At 40.4% G+C, this 26,868-nt stretch overlaps 1 protein-coding gene across 6 annotated transcripts in view; it reads right to left on the reverse strand.

Moving 5' to 3' along the window:
* Nipped-A (Transcription-associated protein Nipped-A) overlaps nt 1–26,868 on the reverse strand; it is a 1,216,281-nt gene that overhangs the window by 761,656 nt on the left and 427,757 nt on the right. The window lies entirely within an intron of this gene.

Here is a 26,868-nt window from a genome sequence, read left to right on the forward strand (position 1 = left end):
ATTGATTATTTCAATTTTTTGTAATAATCCCAACACAACTCGCTTACGTTCCTGAGTTGTAAACAAAGACTGAGTGACACATGATGACAATATCACAATGCATTATGGCGTAGTGGGCTTAAGTGATGGTTAACAGAAACTGGCGGGAAATAGGGTGATGGACAATCGAAGTAATACTGAATGTTATAGGCCTAATGTCTCTGATGAATACAATGAACAACTACAGAGAAATAGAGTGGACCAGTAAATCAGAATGTCTTATAATGGGGGATTTTAACTTACCAGATACTAACTGAACTTGTGGGTTGTTCATTCACACAGTAGCAAAACTTTTGTAGATTAATTGGATGCCTGTTTTCTACAGTAGCATATTATAGAAGCAACAAGAGGAAGCAATCATCTTGATCTGGTTATGAGAAGTGGTTTTTTTTTTTTAGGAGCATTAGCAACTAAGACCATATTGCTCCGGGAATATGCGGTGGTCACCGCATCCTCCGTATTTGGTGGTGGCGGGCTCGAACCCCGGTCTAATCAAGAAGCGTGTGCTACCCACTGCTGCTCCTTCCCACCTGGCTACGGAGGCACGCGCCTTATGAGAAGTGATTCTACCTACATAAAGAATCTGCTGGTAAAAGACCCACTGCATGGCAGTGATCACAGGGTACTAATGTGGAATGTAATTTAAGGCATAACTACTATCAAGTGTAAAGTGAAAGGCTTTACACTTGATAGTAGTTATGCCTTAAATTACACATTTAGCTTTAGTAAGGGTGACTGCAGTGATCTCAGACAGTTTATAAATTCTATGCAGAGGGACCAACTGATGATGTTACCAGCCGCAAATTTTAAATGGGAGGCATTCGAGGAAGTAATCATAGAAGAACTAGGCTTTTCATACCAACTAAAGTGTACTGTTCAAGGCATAGACCTATCTGAATTTCAGATGAACTGTTGAGACTTGTAGCAGAACCAAAAAATTTGTGGGACACACAAAAATTATCAGGTGATACAGAAGCTTTATGATTTATATAAATTAGTCTGTAATCAAGTCACAAAGGAGGTTAGGCAAGTTAAAAGAGATTACAGTAGTAGTAGCAGAGGCATGTGATGCAAGAAAGCAAGCTTATGTAACATCAGCCAAAAAAAAAAAAAATTTTTTTCACACATCCATTCCCTCTAAACTCCTTGAATTTATTTAAGCTATCAAATCGTTCAGGTGGTAGATGACTTTCATCAACCGGTGAAATACCACCACTTTGCTTATTGGAGGCTTGAAGTGGTGAAACCCGTGTTTAGTCTCTAGAGCAAAGTTTCCGGCATCCCCCTCCCCACATACTTCTCCTTCAACCCATGCACGGTACTAAGTACTATAGGTTTTGATAACTTTCGTGTTTGGGGGTTTCATAAAAAAAAAACAAAAAAAAAAAAAAAACTTACACATTTACAGAAGAAAATTTTTGTTCCAGCAATCAACTACCTGCTGGCAAAAAGCAAATTTACTCACATCTATTCTACAACTGTCTTTCCTAAATTTGCATTTATGCTCCCTTAGGTTCGTAATCTGAGCAAGAGGAACAATCCCATCAGAATTGAGCCAGCTCAACCCATTCAAGGCCTTATTAATACACCTCAATCAGATCACCTCGCATGTACCTAGTCTCCAGACGCAATTTGCAGAACTTTAGTCTTTCTTTGTAAGAGCAACCCTTTGTTCCATTCACCAATCTCGCTGCCCTTCTCTGTATTCGTTCCAAGCAGCTCTACATCCTTCCTAAAATGAGGCCTCCAGACCTGTATGCAGTATTCAAGGCATGGCCTGACCATTGCCTTGAGTACTGCATACAGGTCTGGAGTCAAGGGATAATCACCTCCTTTTCCCTACTAGCAAAATTCCTTTATATCATTAACAGTATCTCATGACCTGCTCTGGCAGCCTGTCTGCACTGCTCAGAAAATTTCATATCTGACTGAAATTACTCCCAGGTCTTTTTTCAATTTCTACCACCCTAAGTATAGTACCACACAGCTGGTACGTTTCTCTGTGGTTACTTCTACCCATAAGGAGTATTTTGCATTTGTCAATGTTTAACTTCAGTTGCCACTTCTCAGCCCATCTGCCCAAATTTTCTAGATCCTATTGCAGTAGCATAATGCCATTACTGTCATTAATAACCATGCCAACCTTTGCATCATCTGAAAACGTAGACATCAAGCCTGAGATACCTTCATCAACACTGATAAATATACAAAACAGTGGACCCAACGCAGAACCCTGGGGGAATCCACTAATATCATTAGTTCACGAAGAGCAGTATCCATTGATTACCACTCTCTGTCTTCTACCAATCAACTACCCTTTTATCCATTGTAGCAACTTACCCTTAATCCCATACTGCTGCAATTTGTACAGTAGTTTTCCATGCGCAACAGTGTCAAAAGCTTTGCTTGAAATCCTAGTTTATGACTTCAAAATTATTTTTTGCATCCAGTTCCTTTGTAACCAAATCATAGTATCCAATAAAATTTGTCAGACAAGACTTTCCCTTAACAAACCCATGTTGTGTCTGAATTATTACTGCAGCCTTGTCTAGATCTGCGGTCACCAACCTTTCGGACCTCATGGACCACTAAACTCAAAATTTTGAATCCCGCAGACCACTACCATGATTTTTTCCATAAAAGTAACATTCTAATTTTGAAATGGTACTTACACTTGTTTATGCACTCCAAGTTATTTGCAAAAAAATTGCATATCAAGTTATGAACAAAAAATTGTTAATATAATTATTAATATAATGGCCTTATAATGATTAAAAAAGTATAAATAAATGCAGATATATTCATTATGAAAAATGCAAAAAAAAACATTTTAAATTTCATTTTATTAAAAAAGAATTAACAGAAACAATTAATATTAACAATTATCAAATATCAAGTGCACTTCGACATAGAGTTGTATAAAGGATTAATTATAGCAAAATAATCAGTGTGACATTTGTTGCTGCTTGTTTGAAATAAGCGGTTGGATTCTTGGCTCCAATGGCGTTACTGCAACACTGAGAGCCATTTGTATTTCTAGCCGACAGTGGTACTTGTTTTTAATTGCTGTAACTGATGAAAATGTCTTTTCATACATATGTAGTTGCAAATGGAATTAAAATTTTGATGGCCTTTTCACTCAGCACTTGGTACTCACTTTTTGCAAAAAGCCAAAAATGAGATCTTGTTAGGGATGAGTGGAATTTACAATGAGTAAATTCCACTCATCCCTAACATTTGCATTGCATTGAATACAAGTGCACTGAATTTACAATAACAAGTACATCGAATTTACAATGAGTAAATTCCACTTAGGGATGAGTGGAATAATACAATGAGTAAACAAGATGTTTGGGTGTCCAACGTCTTTCACTTTTGCAACAACTCCTGAACTATGTCCAGTCATGCTTGCGGGAGCGTCTGTGCATATCCCAACACATTTCTTCCATTCAATACTCTGTTTCAGGAAATAACCATTAAGTGCATTGAAAATTTCAGAGCCGGTTTTTCTACCTGACAAGATGAGCGAACAGAGGAATTCTTCCTTTAATTCTCCTTTACTTCTACAGTCCACGGGGACTTCCCCTGAGTGCAAGGATACTCTCATAATTATGACTAAGGGTTTGCTTATTTCCTTTGCCATTCCTTTGATATAACTGGATAGATCCCATCCACCCTGGGTGCCTTTCTATGTTTAACTTCAACAATTTCTCATCCACTTTGTTCTTAGTTATTACAAAATCATTAAGCACCAGAAGTTTGAAGAAAATGCCAGAAGTGTGATAAACGTCTGGCATTTTCCGCCCTTAACTTTTCATATGTGAATGTAGATGCAGAATACTTATTCAGATCGTCAGCTATTTGAGTAGGATCATCAACAGTCGTGCCATCAATATAAAGTGGACCAATCTGATTCATCCCCTTTCTTTTGGAGTTTATATAACTAAAGAATTTCTTGCTATTTTTCTTAGGAGCCTTTGCCAGAGCTTTCTCATAATCTGCCTTCACTTGCCTAATTTCCTTAGCAACTTGATTACAGACTAGCTTATATCTAATTTCACTGGCATGCACTTAGGCCAAAACCCTTGAACAAAAAAATTCTTAATCGGCATGAAAAGCCTAGAAGCCTCCAGTATTAAGTCCCTGAAGACTTCCCATTTAGAATTCACCATTGGTAACATCATCAGTTGATCCCACTGTATAAATTTAAAAACTGTCTGAGACCAGTGTAGTCACCTTTACGAAAGCAAACACCCTTCGCTTTAATCCCTGATAGTAGTTATATCTTTCAGCAAATCCCGCATCAGTACACTGTGATCACTGCCACCTGGTGGTTCCTTTATCTGCAAATTTTTAATTCACGAATAATCACTGCTGATGACCAGATCAAGAGTATTACTCTCTCTGGTTACCTCTCAAACATGCTGCTGTAGAAAACAATCATCCAATAAATCCAAAAAATCTTGCTAGTGTGCGAGTGACCAATCCACACGTTTCAGTCAAAATCTGGAAATTTAAAATCCCCAATTATTAAACAATCTGATTTACTGGCCCACTCCATTTCTCTGTTCAGTTGTTCATTGTAGTCATTAGGCCTATAACACACTCCTGCATGTTCGAAATTAATGTCAAAGAAACACATTAAGTCTACCACATTTCTGCTGAAAAAATATTTCATTGTTCAGTGAACAAAGTGTAAAGTGTGTTAGTTGTTAGATGGCACCAGGGGGCTTCCCCCATCTCCGCATTGTATTCTTTGTGAGTGACACAGAACTCTGTGGAGGCCAGAGATTTAAAAAGTGTGTGGGGAGTGGTTTGTTGTGTAGCGTTATGTTCTGTTGTTTCTCTGACCATTTAGCCACTGGGCCCCTATTAGTACCCACCGTTGACCACACTTTGCTACGAGGAGGCAGTTCAGGCACCCAGTAGATTATTTTGGCAGGCTACACTACCTAATTCCCAAATATTTCGGTGACAAAAAAAAAAAAAAAAAAGAAAAAAGAAAAAAGAATAAAAAAAAGGGGGGGGGGGGGGGAGGTTACACTATAATTTGGCCGAAAGAGAATTACAATCTGCTTTCCTGGCTGCTTGTACATCTCCCTCCCCTACTTGGTCACTTATTTGGCATGGGGCCCCAGATTCCTACATATGGCAGGGTGCAGAATACTGCTATCCTGACAGTTTTTAAGTCATCATCTGGACATGGTGGGAAACTGTGGCAATTTTAACTATTGATTATTGTTTAATTACTGGTGGACTGAACTGCATTTCTTTGGATAGTTCTGCGAATTTCAAATACTTTCTGTGCGAAAGATGTAAAGACTTTATAATTTTCTTCTTCTATGATGAACAGATGTTCTTCACCCCTGGGAAGGGGGCCAATCTGTGCTATTAGCTCTATTCTGGGGATGTCATATATTATACATTCATACAGAATGTGTGCCTAGTCATCACTCTCGCCACAGGTGCAGTTTGGGTAATCAGTCAGCCCTAAGGAGATTAGTTTTCCTTTAGGGAACCGTCACCTGTCAATATAAATGTTGAAAAAAGTCCACAGGCACACAACTTAGGTGACTTTGGGCTAACAATTTCCACCCGTGGCAGAAACCTTTTGGAAACAAAGTGGGAGCAGGAAACCAGACGTCCGGTTACCTGCTCCCACTTTGTTTGCATTAGCTCATGGAGCTTTGTGACTATTCTTTTCTTTTTTTTTTTTCCCATCACTGAAGGTTTTGGTTGTATAAAGGCAATCCCCAGAAATTCTGTGGGTATGTGCTTTTTAAATCTATAATATAAGCCTCTTTTGGCTATTTCCAGGTAAAGTGGGAGAGCTCCGCCCAGCAACTGTAGGGCAGGTGTGCTTACTGTGCAACATACTCTGGTAACAGTGAGTAGTATTTTCCTTTGTATCGATTCTAATTTATTCCTATTTCTTACTATGGCTGAGTGGGTGAACCATGCACTGGCTCCATAGGTGATAACAGGTAGGAACACTGCACGGTATATGATTGCCAGGATCTTTCTTTTGAGCCCCCAGTTTGCTCGACTGATGCTGGCAATCATACATACATTATTTCTCGCTTTCTTCGCCAAATAGATCAAAGGGGGATAATAAGTTAATTTTGAATCAAAGACTACTCCAAGATATTTTAGTTCTGTTACCATTTTTATAGTGGTTTTGTTAATTTTGATTTGTGGACACCTTCTTATGTCCAAATTGCCTTTTAGAAGTATTTGTTTGGTTTTTTCAGGTGATATTTTGAGCCATGTGCATTTGTGCCCACTCCTACAACTGCAAGAGGGCGGCATTTGATCTTTGCTCTACAACCACTCGCGTGTTTCCTTTTACAAGGCAAATCATGTCATCTGCAAATGCCAGGCTTTCTATGAGACCCAGATCCAAGGCCAGAAATTCGTCCAGAACAATGTTCCAAAATAAAGGGCCAAGGATTGAACCCTGCGAGCAGCCTTTATTCACAGGGCAAGTCAATTCCTGGAACGTTGTGCATACCAAGACACTTCTAACTGTAAGGTAGCTGTTTATTACCGTATAGAGGTTTTGTGGGGCATTTGCCTGGGGTAGTCTCCTAAGGACACTAGGAGACCAGAGTGAGTCAAATGCCCCAACAAAGTCAGTGCTGATTGCCAGCATATATTTCTCCCCTGAGTTTTTAACTGTTGTCAGTAGGTGGCGCATAGCATCCTCTGTAGAGTTGCCCTGCTTAAAACAATACTGATTGTTGCAATGTAAACCTGCTTCCGTGTAGATTGAACTAATCTACTGTATATTAGTCTTTCATATATTTTCCCTAGTACGGGGAATAGGGCTATTGGTCTATATGATTTGGGATCAGTAGGCAGTTTCTTGGAGTTTTTGACAATTAATCTTAATACAGCTTTTTTCCATATTTTCGGGAATATGCCTTCTGTCATACAGTTATTATTTCTGCAATTTTTTTTAATAATCTCAACCTCTAAGAGGTCAAAAACTGGGCATTTATTGTTTTTGGTTTTAGATAGTATTATTTCTAAGTCTTGTATAGTAAACAGAGGTTAAATATTGGCATTGTCATATTCAGTGTTTTCTTTTATAATGCCTAGCTGGGTGGGCGATTGTTCTCCAGTTTCAGTCTGAATAATACTGTCTAGGATGTTATTTACAGAAACTGCCAAAAACAGGATTGGAGTTCTATCTGGTTTGACAGTAGTTTTCAAGACATCTTCTGTTGGCAGCTTGTTGGTCACTAATCTGTAAACAACTCCCAAAGGGTTACTGTTTCCAGTAGTTCCCATCAAGTTCCTCCGGCATTCCTTTTTCTTGTCTTTTATGAGGGCTGTATACTGATTCCTGAGAGTTCTATAAGAATCTCTCAGTGCATCCACCTCATTTTGTGGCCAAGATAAGATGTTCTGGCTCTTTAAAAATTTCTCCTCACCTGGTGCACCCTTCTGCTGAGTATAGTTAGTTCAGCAAACCTGTCTATCCCACAGCTTTTTCCATGGGATAGACAGGTTTGCTGTTTTTGTTAAAATGTTTGTCATAGTCAGTGCTTGCTCGTCTGGGCTACAGTTGCCTGATCTAGACCACTCATTTTCTTGTTTTTGCAGCTCAGCTGCTGTATGTTCGGCGAAAATCTGCCAGTTTGCCTCTTTGAGGTTATACCTTTTGGTATCCAACAAGGAGTGTTGGGTTATTTGTAATTGTCTGTTTAGATTGAGGGTGATGGCTGTATGATCTGATGTGGTCCAGGCTGCCTGGACACACCAGTCCATAATTTTATAGGCTATTGAATTGGTGGCAAGAGTAACATCAATATCACTCTCCCACATGGTACTGCTAAAAGTTGGTAAGTTATTAGGTTGATTTATCACTTGAAAGGGTGAGGTGGCTATAAAATCTGACAATACCTGGCCATTGTGTGTGCCTGCTCTGTCTTCTGTACGGCTATGCCATAAGGCTAACCGGCAGTTGGCATCAGCACGCACACACACACACACAATGATATTTGCTGTAGGTAGCAGGTCTGTGACTACTTGTAAATATTCTATCGTAGGATTTTTATCTTCACCAGGTCTGGAATAAAGTGAGTTAACATATAACTGTCCCACAACATTAGTGATATGAGAACACACTGCTGTTGGAGAGCAGAGCTGACCCACCTTTGTGACTGTAAGGTCAGTGTTTTTAACTACTATTGCTGTAGAAGGGACACTCGAGGTGCATTCTATGATTTTGTAGTTTCTTGGGTACACTTGAACCCTACTCAGATGTGTGTATGGTTCTTGGAGTACCAAGATGTCTATGTCATTTTCTTCTAATCTGAGCTTGATCTGATCTACAACAGCTCTTGCTCTTTGAATCATTCATCTGGACAAGATTTAGAGCTCTAGTCACGTTTATATTTTCAATCTGGCCCATAATTGGTCCTAGATTGTATTAAGTTTTACCAATTTTTTTATAGCAGGGGCATTTGTTATCCCTGATGCTGTGTGCATAGTCAATCAGCCATGCTGCCTTTCGGGTAGCACATTTTGGCTGCTGAGATTTATTTTTGCAGCTTTTGTAACCGTGGCCTGTGACCGCACAGTTATTACAGACAGGTTCTTTTTGACTGCAGTCCCTCGTAGCATGACCATACTTATGACATTTAAAACACTTTTGTATGAGGAAATGTTCCCTGAAACTATGGTTCGTCCAGAGCATAGATGCTCTGTTGTTCCTGCAATGCCTTCCATATTTTAGGTGTAATTTCTAAAATCCATTTCTTTTGTTAAATAATCTATTTCTTTTCCTTTTGGTTACTCTTTTTAGAAGGAATTCAGCAGCAAATTCATCTATTGTCATTATCCATCATTAGGTCTTTTTCTAATGTTGTTTCTGGTACATCAAAAATTAAGATGTGAGGATTTTTTTATTTTGGCTTTTCTGTTTTAAACCCAAGTTTTGTCACTTCAGGTATTGCCTCCACATTTTTTAAATCCTCTTTATTTGCTACTTCCAGTAGCACCCCATTTTCTTTCACTTTTCTCATACTGTTAATTTTTATGTCCTTTAAGTAGGGCTTTAGTTGTGTCATCACTGTTTCTTTGACAGTCTCACTGAATTTGTGGGCTGAGTCAGACATTGCTTTTAGTATGACAATGTTTGTTTCATTATTTATGGACGTTTGCTTTGTCTTATTAACCTCTTTCGGCTGTGTATCCACTGTTTTATTTGCCCTTGCTACTTGGGCATAACTTAAATGTGTTGCTCTATTTATAATTATTTTTTTCTTCTGTCACAGTTTCCACTTTGGTTTTTAAAACTCTGTTTTCTGTGTTCAACTCTATGACTCTCTGCTCAAAGAATGTCCAGCAGTTGACTACCTTTAGTCTTGTTGCAGACGTTATTCTATTTGTTTGCTTGTGTAGAAAGTCTTCTAGGTATAGTTTTAACTCTTTAATTTGTTTGATTGGGTCTTGCATCTGGTTAATGGTTTCAAACTGTATTTCCTCTTCTGTTTTGTTCTCTGTATTTTCATTGCTATCTTTTTCTTTGTACTCTTATTTTCTGTTTGATTTTTCGCTTTTTTTTGTCCTTTTCATACCAAGGGGGCCTAAGGGGCATGCTTCGGTGTCTTCGTTATTTATTTGCTCATTATTGTTGGGGGTTCTCTCCCTTAAAGCTGATATCCGAGTCTGGGATATCCTTTATATTTAAGTCAGGGTTGTCTCCTGGTTTCTGCATTTTTTCATACATTTTTAGGTCCTTTTCTTTTTCTTTTTTTTTTTTTTTTTGTAGTTGTTGGCGCATCGGCTTCTGTGACCATAGCGCACCTCCCAAGGTTTTTGCAGTACTTTGATCCAAGTCCGAGGCAGGATTCGAACCCGCGACCTTTGGGTTGCCAGGAGGTCCTTTTCTGTCGTTCTGTCCATATTATATTCTTTCTTCCTTTGGGAGAAATAATTTGATGTGTCTGTTCAAAATTAGACTTGTTATAACCCAAGTAAAGGGACTGTACTTGTTAACAGGAGAGATTGCTTCTACAGGGATGGGATACACTTAAATAGAAAGGGTGTAAGAATATTTGCTGATGCTATCGAGGCAGTGTTAGGTGGGTCAGAAAACTGCTAGCTTGGAGGGATACAAAGACGAATAGATTAACAGTAGCCACTGGCAGAGGTGAAAGAGATTCTTGCACTGCTTCTATTGGAATGAGCAGAAGCCTGAAAAACAAGATTCAGGATATTTCAGAGACTGCTGGGAGTCATTGCGGTACAAGTAAACACATGGGTTGTGTTAGGGTAGCTAAGACTAGAAATAGGTGCATGTATACTTGCATGTACACCAATGCTAGGAGTTTAGTAAATAAATTTGTTTAGTATTAGTAAAGAAATACATAAAATCCAAGGAAGTGAAGCCAGTGGACATTGCAGGACAGTGCAGTGTCGAGTCAGTTTGGTGTGACATAAGCATTGGGAGATCAAAATTGAGAGTAGGAGTGTGCTATAGGCCTAATGACTCTGCTGAGTATAATAAGAAACTGTACAGGGAAATAGAGTGGGCCAGTAAATCAGAGAGTCTTATAATGGGAGATTTTAATTTCCCAGATATTGACTGGAGTTTGGGGGCTGGTCACTCACACAGTAGCAAGGCTTTTGTGGATTTATGGGATGATTGTTTTCTACATCAGCATGTTCGGGAGGCAACTAGAGGGAGGAATACTCTTGATTTGATTATCAGCAGTGACTCTTCATGCATTAAGAATCTGCAGATAAATGAACCACTAGGTGGCAGTGATCACAGTGTGCTGAAGTGGGATTTACTCAAAGAGGTAACTACCATTAGGGGTAAAGGGAAGGGTTATTGCTTTCATAAAGGCGACTACGATGGACTGAGACAGTATTTAAATTCTATACAGTGGGACCAACTGATGATGTTACCAACAAGAAATGCAAAATGGGAAGCATTCAAAGAACTTATCTTGGAAGCTACTAGGCTTTACATACCAACTAAGAAATATTGTTCAAGGTTTAGGCCTAAATGGATGTCAGATGAACTGATGAGGCATATGGCAGAGAAGAAACATGCATGGGATACATACAAATTAACACATGACACAGAAGCGTATGATAGATACAAGTTGATCTGTAACCAAGTTACAAAGGAGGTTAGGCAGGCGAAGGCAGAGTACGAGAAATCTTTGGCAAGGGATGCAAAGAAAAACAGCAAAGAGTTCTTTACTTATGTAAACTCTAGAAGGAAGGGGATGAATCAGATTGTTCCACTTGATATCGGTGGGTCAACTGTTGATGATCCTGCTCAGGTAGCTAACAAACTAAATGAATATTTTGCATCGACATTCACACATGAGGAGTTATTTGGCGAGGGAAAAGCCAGGGGTGTATTCAACTCTAGCAGTAAGCTAGAGAATCTTGTAATAACTGAGAGTAAAGTGGAGGAGAAACTGTTGAAGATAAACACAAGAAGGCACCTGGGGTGGATGGGATCTATCCAGTTATATTAAAGGAGGCAGCAGAGGAAGTAAGTAAACCCTTAGCCATAATTATGAGAGCTTCCTTGGACTCAGGGGAGGTACCCGCAGATTGGAGATGTGCAAATGTGACCCAAATTCACAAAGGAGGATCAAAGGCTGACACAAGCAATTATAGACCTGTGAGTTTAACTTCTGTTCCAGGAAAATTAATGGAGGCACTAGTCAAAGAGGCACTGCCGGATCATTTAGACAAGACTTCAGTTATAGCTCGGACACAGCATGGTTTTGTTAACTGGAAGTCTTGCCTGACCAATTTGATTGGATACTATGATGCGGTCATAAAGGAACTGGATGCAGGGAATAACTTTGATATTATATACTTGGATCTTAGAAAGGCTTTTGATACTGTTGCACATGGAAGACTGCTGCACAAATTGGAGCAGTGTGACATTGGAGGCAAATTGCTGCTGTGGATAAAGGGGTGGCTGAGGGGGAGAAGACAGAGAGTGGTAATCAATGGACACTGCTCATCGTGGACTAATGTTATTAGTGGAGTCCCTCGGGGCTCAGTGTTGGGTCCATTATTGTTTTCTGTATTCATAAATGATATTGATGATGGTATATCAAGCTTAATGTCGAAGTTTACAGACGATACAAAGTTAGGCAGCAGGGTTGTCAAGGACACTACTGACACTATGCTGCTGCAACAGGATGTGGAAAGGTTGAGCAGATGGGCTGAGAGGTGGCAAATGAAGTTTAACATTGACAAATGTAAAGTACTACACATGGGAAACAGCAACCCCAGAGCAACGTATCAACTCTGTGGTACTACATTGACAGTGGTAGAGAATGAAAGGGACCTGGGGATGGTTGTGCAGGCAGATATGAAGTTCTCTGAGCAGTGCAGACGGGCTGCAAGAGTAGCTCATGGTGTATTGTCAATGATATATAGGAATTTTTCTAGCAGGGATAAGGAGGTGAGTATTCCCTTGTATAAGGCAATGGTTGGGCCACATCTTGAGTACTGTGTACAGGTCTGGAGGCCTCATTTCAAGAAGGATGTATCTACTGGAACGAGTACAGAGAAGGGCAACAAGATTAGTGAATGGAACAAAGGGGTGCTCATACGAAGAAAGGCTTAAGTTTTACAAATTACAGTGTATGGAGACTAGGCACCAGCGAGGTTGTTGTTGTGGGGGTTTTCTGGCGCATAAGCTGCTTTGGCTATAATGCGCCTATTCCTTTATTGTAATAAAATATTAGAATTTCTTGTCACGTCAGAAAAGGAGAAATCAGAAATGAGTAAAAAGTCCAATTTTCTTCAGAAAATTAAAAAATTCAGGAATATTTGCATTGTCACCAATGACATTCTCTAGGGTTATTGGTTTCCGAAGGTTAACCAAAGATAGTAGGGTTGTATTTCTGTCTTGATTATAGTGTGGGCATTCAATGAGAATGTGTTTCACAGTCAAATTTAGAGAATAATGTGGACACTGTGGTGGATCATCTCCTGTGAGTAAATGAAGGTGAGTCAAATGTGTATGGCCTATTCTTGATCTTGAAAGAAGTACTTCTTCTCGTCTTGATGAACGGACACTGGAACGCCAAATTCTAGGATCCTGTTTAAATTGAAAAAGTTTGTTATTTGTTTGAGAGTGCCAGAGTGCTGTCCATTCTGTTAGGCATGCACCACGAATGATTTGTGGATAGTCTGATGCTGGAACAGGTTTATTGGTTAAATTTAAGGTAGATGGATTTTTTTGCAGCTTTATCGGCCAGTTCATTACCAGAAATTCCAGAATGTGCCGGAATCCAGCAGAAGGTGATCAGTTGGTGGCGCCCTTCAATCTGCAGTAATAATCTTCTAATTTCATTTAGAAAAGGGTGATCTTTATCTGCGGAGTTAGATAATGCCATAATTGAGCTGAGGGAGTCAGTGTAAATAACAAATTTTAATGAGCAGTCAGAACAGAGATTTTCTAAGGCTAGCTTAATTGCATATAATTCTGCTGAGAAGATACTGAATTCAGGTGGAAGGGATGCTGAAATAGTGGTATTTAGAAACACTGCTGCTGCTCCAACGTTTGAGTTAGATTTAGAGCCATCTGTATAAATTGGAGAAAAGTCAGAATATCTGTGAGTGTAAATTGCATGAAGTTGTTTCACATTTGATTCTTGAAGAACATTTTTTCCCCACTGGCAAAGGTAAGTGTCACAGGTGGGTAGAGGAGTACACGTCCATGGTGGTTGAGCGCATGTTACTACTTCTTGTACAGAATGAATGGGGACATTCCAAACCTGCATCAGTTCAAGAAGTCGAAGACCAGCTGGTTTTACTATGCTAGGCTTAATTCTGTAGAGGTTTTCTAATGGTGGATTGAATAAGTATGGCTGAATTGGATGCGAGGCACAACTATGTATTTTAATGGCATACTACAGTAGCAATGTTTTCCTACGTAGAGTTAAAGGGGGCTCATGTGCATCAATGTAGAGGCTATGTGCTGGTGATGTTCTGAAAGCCCCAAGTGCAGTCCTCAAGGCGCTGTGCTGAACTGGATCAAGCCAGCGCAAAGCACTTGCTCTGGCAGAATCATAGACAGGTGCACCATAATCGAGACGGGATCGTATTAATGCCCTGTATAACCGAAAGGAGGTGCGATCTGCACCCCATGTTAGGGCAGATAAAGTTCTGAGTATATTTAACTTTTTTAAACAGGAAGTACGTACATTTTTAATATGGTCTAAGAAATTTAATTTGTTGTCAAGGATTAATCCTAGAAATCTGATGTTAGTAGCGACTGGGATGGAGACATTGGAAATTTGAAGTTCAGGATCCAGATGGAGTTTGCGTTGTCGACAAAAATGGATAGCAACTGTTTTCTGTTGTGAGAGTCGATAGCCATTAAGGCTGGCCCATTGTTGTATTTTATTCAGTGATATCTGAAGCTGCCTTTCAATAGATCTCATGCTTTGGGAATGACAGGAAATGGAAAGGTCATCCGCGTAAAGATATGATTCAACTGTGTTTGGAAGCTGTTTAGTGATGGAATCGATTCTAAGAGCAAAGAGAGTGGCACTCAGTACAGATCCCTGAGGAACACCTTCTTCCTGAATGAAAGTTGTAGAGAGGTCGTTTTGGTATTTTACTTGAAACGATCTAGCGTATAAAAAGTTCTGAACAAATATGGGAAGATTGCCCCGTAGACTGAGAGAATAAAGATCACTAAGTATGCCATGTCGCCAGGTGGTGTCAAAAGCCTTCTGTATATCTATAGAAACCATTACCAGATGCTCATGTTTAACGAAAGCATTGCGAATGGCAAATTCAGCCTTGATCATGAGATCTAAACTTGATCTGTTTTGTCGAAAGCCATGCTGACTATTGCTCATTAGATGTTGTGACTCTATTATCCATACAAGTCTACTGTGGATAATTTTTTCAAGGATTTTGCTGAGGCAACTGGACAGAGATATTGGTCTATAGTTATGGGGATTGGTTGGATCTTTTCCAGGCTTCAGGAAAGCCAAAACAATAGAGTGGTGCCAAGAAGCTGGATAAACATTTTCTAAAAAAATACGGTTGTAAAAGACCAGGAGGAGGCGCAAAGCTTTGTCATTAAGATGTTGCAGCATGATATAATAGATGCCATCTGGTCCTGCGGCACCATTACGAGCTGTTTTAATGGCATGCAATAATTCAGAATATTGTAGAGGTTTGTTATATGGTAGAATGAGGGGAGTTTGGAAGTTAATAGAATACTGTTCTCGACTGTTTTTAATTCGTTGGAAAGATGTAGTATAAGCTGATGTTGCTGAGATCTCAGCAAAAGTATTGCCCAAAGCATTAGCTATATCCGAGGGACTAGATAATTCTCGCCCATTCCAGGAGAGGACTGGAGAAGGTATGGTTGGAAACTTACCAGAAAGCTGTCTAATTTTTTTCCAAATTAATTTGCTGTCAGTGTTTCTGTTAATTGTTGATGCAAAATGGGTCCAGGATTCTTTTTTGGCTTGCCTCTGTATGTAACGTGCTTTTGCCCTTTCTTTCTTATAATTTATCAGATTGGCTGTGATTGGATATTGCCGAAACAAATTCCACGCTTTATTTTTTGCCTTTTTTGCTTTGGTGCACTCCTCATTCCACCAATAATTATAGTGTTTACGGCCCGGTAGATTTGATAATGGTATTGTATCTTTAGCCACGTTTAGGAGATGCGACGTGATGTAATCTGTCATATCATCAATACGCTGGAGACGGATTTTTTTCTCATCGAAACAGATTGATGACTGAAATTTTGCCAGTTTGCTCTTGTAAATTTCCATTTCCTACAGGGTTTAGTTAAAGGAGCCTGTGCTATCAATACCTTGCATACGATTGGGAAGTGATCACTGCCCATAGGATCGTTTATAACATACCACTCTATGGTCGGGACCAGTACTGGAGAACAAATGGAAAGATCTATTGCTGAAGTATGTCCAGTTGGGAGCTGAATGTGAGTGTGCGTGCCAGTATTCAGTATGGCTAGGTTTAGTGCCTCTAATAGGCTTTCAATGAGTCGACCTCGTCTATCTAATTTAGTAGCGCCCCATAGTGGGTGGTGACCATTAAAGTCTCCTAAAATACAGAAAGGTGGAGGTATCTGTATGATGAGGTCTTCAAGTTCTTTTAAACAGTATGTATGGTTTGGCTGCAAGTAGATTGACACAAGTGTTAATGAAATATGGAGCGTTATACGAACAGCAACAGCTTCTATTTCAGTTTGCAGTGGGATATGCTTTGTTGGGATCTTTGAATTTATCAGAATTGCAACACCACCATGGGCAGCATTTGCTGTATTACGGTCTCTTCGATAAAGACAATAGTTCTTTATCGAAGGAGAAATTTGTGAAGTTAAGTAAGTTTCTTGGAGACAAAGAGCAACTGGCGAATACCGATTTATCAGGTCATGAATATCGTCTGTATTGCAACAAAAGCCTCTGCAGTTCCATTGCAAAATACAAGGCATTATTTGTGTTTAACTGAAGGAGCTGTATCTGACTGTTTTTTGAAGGTGACTGGCTTATGACGTTCTAATTTTGATTTATCTTTTTTGGAGAAAACTGGCCGACCAGTGTCCATTTCTTCTTCTTCAGCGTGAATTTCTAAAATTGGATCTTCCTGTATAGATGTGCTATCTGTATCCATGGTTGTGTTCTGGGTATTTTTCATTGCATTTGAGTTTGTAATATCAGACGTAGTAGTACTCATTGGAGGAGGAGATGCTGCTGGTATTGTCAGAGGAGTATTATTTGCCTGGTCTGAAACTTTGGGCTGTTGTTTGCGTACACTTGGTTGTTTCTCAGAGAGGACAGTTCTAGCCCAATCAGAAATTGATTTATTAGTGGAAACTGTGACATCTGTTTGAGTGGAGACTGTTTCATATTTTTTTACTGCATTGGCATAGGTTAAATTTTTGTTTATAGTAGGTGTAACTTGTTTTCTAGCTTCTTGGTAGCTGACTTTATTCTCAACCTTGTATTTTACGATTTTTTTCTCTGTTTTCCATTTTTCACAAGTTTTGGAATATGCAGGGTGGTCACCTTTGCAGTTAGCGCACGTCATTTTTGTAGCTGAACAGTCACTTTGATTGTGTTCAGAGGACCCACAATTGGGGCAGACTGGAACTCCTCTGCACACAGTTTGCGAATGGCCATACTTTTGGCATTTGTAACATCGTAAAGGATTGGGAATATATGGGCGAATGCGGCATAGCAAATAACCTGCTTTTACAGAGGTGGGTAAGTCAGGGGTATTAAACGTGAGAATAATGTTTCTGGTAGGTGTAAGTTGATTGTCTTTTTTAGTCATTATGCGCTTTGCTTCAATGACATTTTGTCCCTGCAGCTCTTGGGTTATTTCTTCTTCGCTGACATTTAGAAGATCCCAACTGGATATCACACCCTTCGATGAATTTAGGGTTGCGTGAGGAGATATTTTTACTGGGATACCAGCAAAATTACTTAGTTGTAAAAGTTTCTCCGAATGTCTGTGGTTATTGGTTTCCACTAATAGGTCTCCTGATTGCAGTCTCTTAACAGTCTTAGGACATCCTGCAATACCTTCTAGATGTTTCTGAATCACAAAGGGAGACAGTTTACTCATAGGTTGACTAGAGAGGGAATGGAAGATTAGAAAAGATGGGCAGGGTTGCTCCATCCTATCAGTTTTCAGTCTTTTGGTGTTGTTACCTAAATCGTGATTTGTGTCATGGTCATTGTAATTTTCTGCCCTGGAGCTCGAAGGCTCTAATGGTGGATAAGTATTTTTATCCATGTTGGCTCCTTTTGGCCCTGGGGGTTTTTCTTTACCTCCCAGGTTACCGGCCCCGCCACGGGGAGGCAGGAGCAGTGCCAAGAGGTGACCAAGCGGCTGTTAGTTAAGTTAGTACTAAAGGAAAAAGAAACAGAAAGGTGTCTTTCCTTTCTGGGCCTTTGCCTACTACTTGTAGAACGGAAGAGCTACTGAAATATAAAATGAAATGAAGAAAACGCTATTCAGAAATAAACAGAATATGTATTGGCAAAAGCTCTTTAGATAGTTCACTTGTATAAACGCACTGAAATCGCTTGGCCACGGAACGCTTGGCACCCGGGGCCGCACCAGCGAGGTGATCTGACAGAGGTGTATAAAGCATTGAATGGTTTGAGCATGCTCAATGCTGATGGGATTCTTCCTATCGCTCAGAATAATCACCTGAGAGGGCATAAATTCAAATTGAGGAAAGACAGATGTAGGATAGACGTGAGGTAATTTGCCTTTAGCCAGCGAGTGGTTGGTTGGTGGAACAGACTTTCATCCCTTGTCGTGGAAGTTGATAGCCTAAATAAGTTTAAGGGTCAGCTGGACAGGTATTTTGAACGAACAGAGGGGTGAAGTGGAAGTGGTTTTTTTTTTTTTTTTTTTTTTTGGCTAATGCTGCATAAGCTTGCTTTCTTGCATCAAATGCCTCTACTAATGCTAATGCTAAATGCTAATGCTAATTTCCCAGTTTTGGTGGGAAAATCGCCTTGAACAAAGGAAACTATCTTAAAAACTAAAAATTTCTTAAATCTATTACTAGATCTAAGTTCCCCATTAAAGATAACCTTGATATAATTTGTTTTCTGTCTAATATAGTTAACAATTTTGGGCCCTTGAGGCGTAGGCAAGTCAATGGTTCTGACAGTAAGATCACTAATGCTATAGCAATTCCACCATGCAGAAATATGCTTAAAAACACAAAAATATATTTGAACTATCAAGAACAAATAAGTTACTTCTCTTCATCTATGGTTACCTTAAGAATCAAGGGGTCCATGTTAAGTGCTTGAGGAAAATACACAATCCAGCTGAATTGTCCTACAATCACCGTCCGCCATCCACATGAAGTGGAGTGTCATGCAAATGAAACTGTTCACCCCTGCGACCACAGGCAAACAATGAAAAATAAAAAATAAATAAAATAAAAAAATTCACCCAATTACTCAGTTAAGTCCTATAGTGGCAGCTGATCCTGAATGGTTCATAAGCCATACACAGAGTTGGCTTTGCAACTCTGTATGTATGGCTTATGAACACCTACCTAATAGCTCATGGGACCACTCTTTTGATCAAAATACAGCCTGTGCAAGTCTTGGCATGGACTACTCAAGGTGTTGCAGGGTGCCAGTAGTAGTGCTACCCATGTGTAGCATAATGCATCCACAGTAATGCCCACACACTGTCAGGTGGATGGTCACAGCATCGAATGTTCTTTTCCCAAACATGATCATTTGGGTTTAAATCATTTGATATGGGTGGCCATGGGAGGACAGATCATTATTGTGTTCTTCAAGACAGCTAGCAACTTGCAGGCCTTGTGAAATGGTGCACTGTCTTGTGATAAACACAAAAATTGCCTGTATACAATGTCATCATGAAAGGATGTTCTTAATCAGCAACAATAGAAAGGTAGGCTTTTCCATTAAGCCACTGATTAATAGTGATCAGAGAACCCATAGAAAAATGCATGCCACGAAAAGTGTCCCCGAACAATAATGCCATCACCTGCAGCCTATTGAACACCAACAATGCATCCGGGTGTCATGGCCTCACATTGCTTTCTCCAAATGTGGATATGCTCATCAGCATGACAGAATTAGAAATGGCATTCATCAGACCAGTTGACAGATTTCCACATGCTGGTGGTCCAGTTTCTCAGGTCTTGTTGTGAGCATGGGTACCAGTGATGGCTATCAACTGCCACAGCCTATAGAAGCTAATGTCCGGTGCATAGGATATGTGGATATCGGTACCCTACTATTATAAGTTGTACTGGGTGATTAGATGGGTGACTGCTCTTGTGTTATGAGATCAGACATGTGGCATTCACTGAGCCTTCACCAGTTTCACAGATCAGTCCATTCCTATATAAGGCATTGTTGCTAATACAAAGCCAACTCGAAGTAACTGTTTCCCTCCCCGAAATGGAAGGTGATTGGGACTGTTTTGCAGTTTAAACTTTTCATAATAACAGTCATGTTATTATCCCATTGTGTATATTAAGTAGATAACGTGATATTTTGGTGTGCATGGTTTATGTTTTAGCTATATCCCACAGTGCATATTATGTATATGGGCGTTGAATTGTTGGCACTGTTGTGTGCGTTGTTGAATAAAGGTGAGGTTGATGATAAGATCAAAGGTTTCAATTTATTTCTCACTGTGGTCCCGGTTCTAGTGTGGCAGGACATATATTTTGACTTGCACTATAGGTGTATATTCTAACTGAATATACACCTATAGTGCAAGTTATATTCAGTTAGATTTGTCTTTGGGTGTTGCTAAGTTAGCAACACCCAAGAATTGTATATAATTTATTATTGATTTCGTATTGTCCACTAGTACAATCTCTATCTCTCTACTTCTATTTTCTTCTTCACAGAAAGTGGATAGAAAGCAATGGGATGAAATCCCATTGCTTTCTATCCACTTATGCATCCGGCCATGACACCCGGATGCATTGTTTCCTGCCCCCTGACTGCGAAATTGCCAGGTGCCATCACTCAACACTCAACATAACAATACACATACACACCTACATACATACATACATTTGCCAGCCTTTGCATTATGCCTTTTCAAATGCTACAGCAGTATATAGGAGAAATCCTGGAGACTGCAATTAAACCTACACACCTTGACCTTGTCTCCCTGCCACTCTGTGCTCTGGCACAGCCATTGCCCGACCGATTCGCTCTTAGGAACGGCACAAGACTAGAAGACTTCTTTCTAACATGAGATCTTGAGGTTATAAACTGTCCCAGCCAACTCCATACCTACAGTGGCTCCCTCTGGGAGAGTACAATTGATGTCATGGCAGCTACCACTGATATCTCCAACAAACTTGTGAGATGGACCGCCCAGGAGTCTTGGGCCAGGTCGGAGCACAGAGTAATATCATTCTCCTTGGCTCACTCTGTGGAACGCACTCCGGCAGTTCCCTAAGATGTGATTTGCTACAACATGAAGAAGGCTGACTGGCTCCATTTCAGGACAAGCTGTCAAGAAGATTCTCTTAAGACATCCCACTCCCAGATATACTTACCCTGGACGAGTGCATAAGGAGAATTATATCTACCATTAGGAGTGCCTGCAACCTCACCATCCCTTGCAGAAGGCCCTACAGGAACTGGGCAGCTCTGCACAACCTCACCATTTCAGGGGATAAAACAAAATCTATTCTCCTTAAAGGAAGATTGCAAATCAGAAGGCCAGCCACAATTCATTCCCATCTGACTACAAACAGAAGTCATATACTTGGGTCTTTACAGTGACTCAGGTGGGCTAGATACTTGAGGTGGCATTCCATTACCACCTCAAGTATCTTTCTTTCAAGTATCTAGCCACTAAGATTCAGAGATATGCTGCCATAATCAGGAGGGTGAGCAGGGCCGACTAGGGTCTAAAACAAAAGGCCTTGACCTTAATCTACTGAGTAGTTTATATTCCCATAGTGTGCTATGGTGCTTCCATCTGGTTCAGACAAGCAATGCTAGTAAGAAATATTCAGAAACTGCCACAAATTTAAACAGATACGTCAACCGTTTAAAACTGATTTAATAATAAACCTGGTATTTAAGAATGTGTTGCTTAAGTGTCATTATTGCTGAGGAAGGAGGCAGGCACCTCTGGAAGCTTCAATAGTGTTTTTATCGCTTTTAAATTTATATTTTAATGTATTTTAACTTATTTACTTATTTTATTTTTGTTTCAAACTAGTTTTTTGTAAATAATCAATTTTTGTAAATATTATTTTACAGTCTTTTGTATTATTTTATTTTATTATTAAATCAGTTTTAAACAGTTGGTGTATCTGTTAAATTTGTGGTATGAATAATCCCAACCTTAGAGGCCTTATTGCAGATATTCAGAAACTGGACACTATCCAAAGGTTAATGCCTCTATCAATTAGTAGAGCATGCCGCACTGTTGATCACTTAAAGACATAGTGGATGTCAACCATTATATCTCAAAGTGATCAGATGGGGGCCTACTATATCACCTCAGAAAGAGAATACCAACTGAAATTTTAAACCTACAGATTGACCTTGCAATTGATCCCAAGATTGAGAAGAAGCGAATCACATAACACTTACAAGTGATATGGCAACTGAAATTGGAAATCTTGCCGAAAGGAGAGATCACAAGGTGATTCCTACCAACCATCATTGTAAATGACACAAGACCTCCTCCAAGGTTCATTCGAGGTCCATTGTAACATTCATCATTACCGGACATTGGTCCCTTCTGCCAAAAACTGACAGCTATAGAGATTGAAAGCGATTCACGATGCCATTGTGGCAAAGAGGAGTCCTGGGGCATCTCGTGTTTGAGTCACCTGCATATGTCACCAGTAGGGATAAATTCCTTATGTCAATCCAAAAAAAAAAAAAAAAAAAACACACAAACTAAGAGTCCTTGCTGCTTATGGATGAAACTACATACAATGCACTAACTATATATGTGCAGGAGACCTTTGCACTTAGATAAATGAAGATCGCTAAACAGAGAACAGCACTGGATCAGGTGTCTAAAGTTCTGAACAAAACGGGAGTGAGATATTCCTCCTGGCTGGATGACTGTCAGAATGAATGTTCTAACCCAACAGGGTTGAATGCTGCTGGTGCCACAAGGTGCAGGATTGCTGGCTCTACTGGATTCCTCTTGGAGAGCAGGATTTCGCTGCTAACCTACAATGGGTGGGATATTGCTGGCACTGAAACAGTGTGGGATTGCTGGCTCTCCCGAACCCCTTGTTGGAATTCGATGCTAACCCATAGTGGGTAGGATACTGCTGGAATTCGTCAGGGTGCAGGATACAGGGTTCTAAGGCCAGATGGCAATCATACAGGGGCACCTTCCCCCTGCAACTTTAATTCCCCAACCTCCACTTCATCTTACTCAGGGCGGACTACCTACTTACCTATCAGTCCACCCTCTTTTCCTTCTTTAAAACCCAACTTGTCTATACCCTACAATCATATCTTTCATTTTTTTTTTTTTTTTGTAACTTGTTCTCCATGAGGAAGCTCAGGTGACCCTGGTGGAGGCCAGCCAGAGTGTGATGAGCACCTCTCAGTGGTGGTGATGGGCAAAGCAGCAGAGTCCCACTATAGAGCCCTGCAGCCAAGCAGCCAGAGACATAACAACAGAACATTGTTTGCAGAGCAATCGGGTACGGGACATGATACTGCCAAGGGGGATGTCTTTGTGTGTGCGCGATGCAAGGAGTGTATCGATATCAGGCAACTCGGCGTTCTTGTGGGCCTATATGAGAGCTTGAAGGACAGGGTGGATGCCCTCGAAGAAACTAAATTGAGGGGCCCATCAAGCTCTCAGCTGCCCACATCAACGCCAGAGCTTGCACTTGGGCATCGCGTGACACAGAGACAACCCCCAAGGCAGAATGCGCTGGTCCCGAAGGAACTAGTAGTTGTTGGTGACTCTATTGTCAGGGAAACGGGGAACATGCTTTGTAAAAAAGATAGGTGGAACAGGACCAGGGTATGTCTGCCAGGGGCAAAGGTTGATGACGTTGTAGAGCGAATATCATCTTTTAAGGGCACAAAAGGTGATATAGTTGTACACGTTGGCACTAATAATATTAAGAGTAGGAGACCGGCAGAATTACTTAACAAGTACAGGTCACTGTTGAACAAAAGCCGAGAATTAGGGTTGAATTTGAAAGTGTCTGCAATTCTGCCCAGACACGATAGGAGGGAGTATACGATGAGAGCCTTGTCGATCAATTCGGCCCTGGAAAGATTATGCAAGGCTCAAGGGGTAGAATTTTTTTCAGCCTGGACTGTACTTGTTAACAGGAGAGATTGCTTCTACAGGGATGGGATACACTTAAATAGAAAGGGTGCAAGAATATTTGCTGATGCTATCGAGGCAGTGTTAGGTGGGTCGGAAAACTGCTAGCTTGGGGGGAGACAAAGACCAATAGATTGACAGTAGCCACTGGCAGAGGTGAAAGAGATTCTTGCACTGCTTCTATTAGAATGAGCAGAAGCCTGAAAAACAAGATGCATGGTATTTCAGAGAGTGCTGGGAGCCATTGCGGTACAAGTAAACACATGGGTTGTGTTAGGGTAGCTAAGAATAGAAACAGGTGCAGGTATACTTGCGTGTACACCAATGCTAGGAGTTTAGTAAATAAATTTGATGAATTTGAGGTATTGCTCAAAACATCAAAGGCAGATATTGTTGGGATATCAGAGACGTGGTGTCACACAGATATAAGGGATGCAGAAATGCAATTTGGGGAGTACGTCTACAGAAAGGATAGACAGGATAGGAAGGGGGGAGGGGTTATGCTATTAGTTAAGAAACACATAAAAACCAAGGAAGTGAAGCCAGTCGACATCACTGGACAGTGCAGTGTTGAGTCAGTTTGGTGTGACATAAGCATTGGGAGATCAAAATTGAGAGTAGGAGTGTGCTATAGGCCTAATGACTCTGATGAGTATAATAAGGAACTGTACAGGGAAATAGAGTGGGCCAGTAAATCAGAGAGTCTTATAATGGGGCATTTTAATTTCCCAGATATTGACTGGAATTTGGGGCTGGTTACTCACACACTAGCAGGGCTTTTGTGGATTTATTTGGTGATTGTTTTCTACATCAGCATGTTCGAGAGGCAACTAGAGGGAGTAATACTCTTGATTTGATTATCAGCAGTGATTCTTCATGCATTAAGAATCTGCAGATAAATGAACCACTAGGTGGCAGTGATCACAGTGTGCTGAAGTGGGATTTACTGAAAGAGGTAACTACCATTAGGGGTAAAGGGAAGGGTTATTGCTTCCGTAAAGGCGACTACGATGGACTGAGACAGTATTTAAATTCTATACAGTGGGACCAACTGATGATGTTACCAACAGCAAATTCAAAATGGGAAGCATTCAAAGAACTTATCTTGGAAGCTACTAGGCTTTACATACCAACTAAGAAATATTGTTCAAGGTTTAGGCCAAAATGGATGTCAGATGAACTAATGAGGCATATGGCAGAGAAGAAAAATGCATGGGATACTTACAAATTAACACATGACACAGAAGCCTATGATAGATACAAGTTGATATGCAACCAAGTTACAAAGGAGGTTAGGCAGGCGAAGGCAGATTACGAGAAATCCTTGGCAAGGGATGCAAAGAAAAACAGCAAAGAGTTCTTTACTTATGTAAACTCTAGAAGGAAGGGGATGAATCAGATTGGTCCACTTGATATTGATGGGTCAACTGTTGATGATCCTGCTCAGGTAGCTAACAAACTAAATGAATATTTTGCATCGACATTCACACATGAGGAGTTATTCAGCAAGGGGAATGCCAGAGGTGTATTCAACTCTAGCAGTAAGCTACAGAATCTTGAAATAACTGGGAGTAAAGTGGAGGAGAAACTGTTGAAGATAAACACAAGAAAGGCACCCGGGGTGGATGGGATCTATTCAGTTATATTAAAGGAGGCAGCAAAGGAAGTAAGCAAACCCTTAGCCATAATTATGAGAGCTTCCTTGGACTCAGGGGAGGTACCCATAGACTGGAAATGTGCAAATGTGACCCCAATTCACAAAGGAGGATCAAAGGCTGACACAAGTAATTATAGACCTGTGAGCTTAACTTCTGTTCCAGGAAAATTAATGGAGGCACTGGTTAAAGAAGCACTGCAGGATCATTTAGACAAGACTTCAGTTATAGCTCAGACACAGCATGGTTTTGTTAAGGGGAAGTCTTGCCTGACCAACTTGATTGGATACTATGATGCAGTCACAAAAGAACTGGATGCAGGGAATAACTTTGATATTATATACTTGGATCTTAGAAAGGCTTTTGATACTGTTGCACATGGAAGACTGCTACACAAATTGGAGCAGTGTGACACTGGAGGCAAATTGCTGCTATGGATAAAGGGGTGGTTGAGGGGGGAGAAGACAGAGAGTGGTAATCAATGGACACTGCTCATCGTGGACTAATGTTATTAGTGGAGTCCCTCAGGGCTCAGTGTTGGGTCCATTATTGTTTTCTGTATTTATAAATGATATTGATGATGGTATATCAAGCTTAATGTCCAAGTTTGCAGATGATACAAAGGTTGGCAGGGTTGTCAAGGACACTACTGACACTATGCTGCTGCAACAGGATCTGGAAAGGTTGAGCAGATGGGCTGAGAGGTGGCAAATGAAGTTTAACATTGACAAATGTAAAGTACTACACATGGGAAAAAGCAACCCCAGAGCAACGTATCAACTCTGTGGTACTACACTGACAGTGGTAGAGAATGAAAGGGACTTGGGGGTGATTGTGCAGGCAGATATGAAGTTCTCTGAGCAGTGCAGACGGGCTGCAAGAGTAGCTCATGGAGTATTGTCAATGATATACAGGAATTTTTCCAGCAGGGATAAGGAGGTAATTATTCCATTGTATAAGGCAATGGTCAGGCCACACCTAGAGTACTGTATACAGGTCTGGAGGCCTCATTTCAAGAAGGATGTAGAGCTGCTGGAACGAGTACAGAGAAGGGCAACAAGATTAGTGAATAGAACAAAGGGGTGCTCTTACGAAGAAAGGCTTAAGTTTTACAAATTACAGTGTCTGGAGACTAGGCACCAGCGAGGTGATCTGATAGAGGTGTATAAAGCCTTGAATGGTTTAAGCATGCTCAATGCTGATGGGATTCTTCCTCTAGCTCAGGAAAATCACCTGAGAGGGCATAAATTCAAATTGAGGAAAGACAGATGTATGATAGATGTGCGGAAATTTGCCTTTAGCCAGCGGGTGGTTGGTTGGT

The sequence above is a fragment of the Mastigoproctus giganteus genome, chromosome 10 (genome assembly GCF_048544385.1).
Source record: "Mastigoproctus giganteus isolate SK-2022 chromosome 10, ASM4854438v1, whole genome shotgun sequence".
NCBI classification, from domain to species: domain Eukaryota; kingdom Metazoa; phylum Arthropoda; class Arachnida; order Uropygi; family Thelyphonidae; genus Mastigoproctus; species Mastigoproctus giganteus.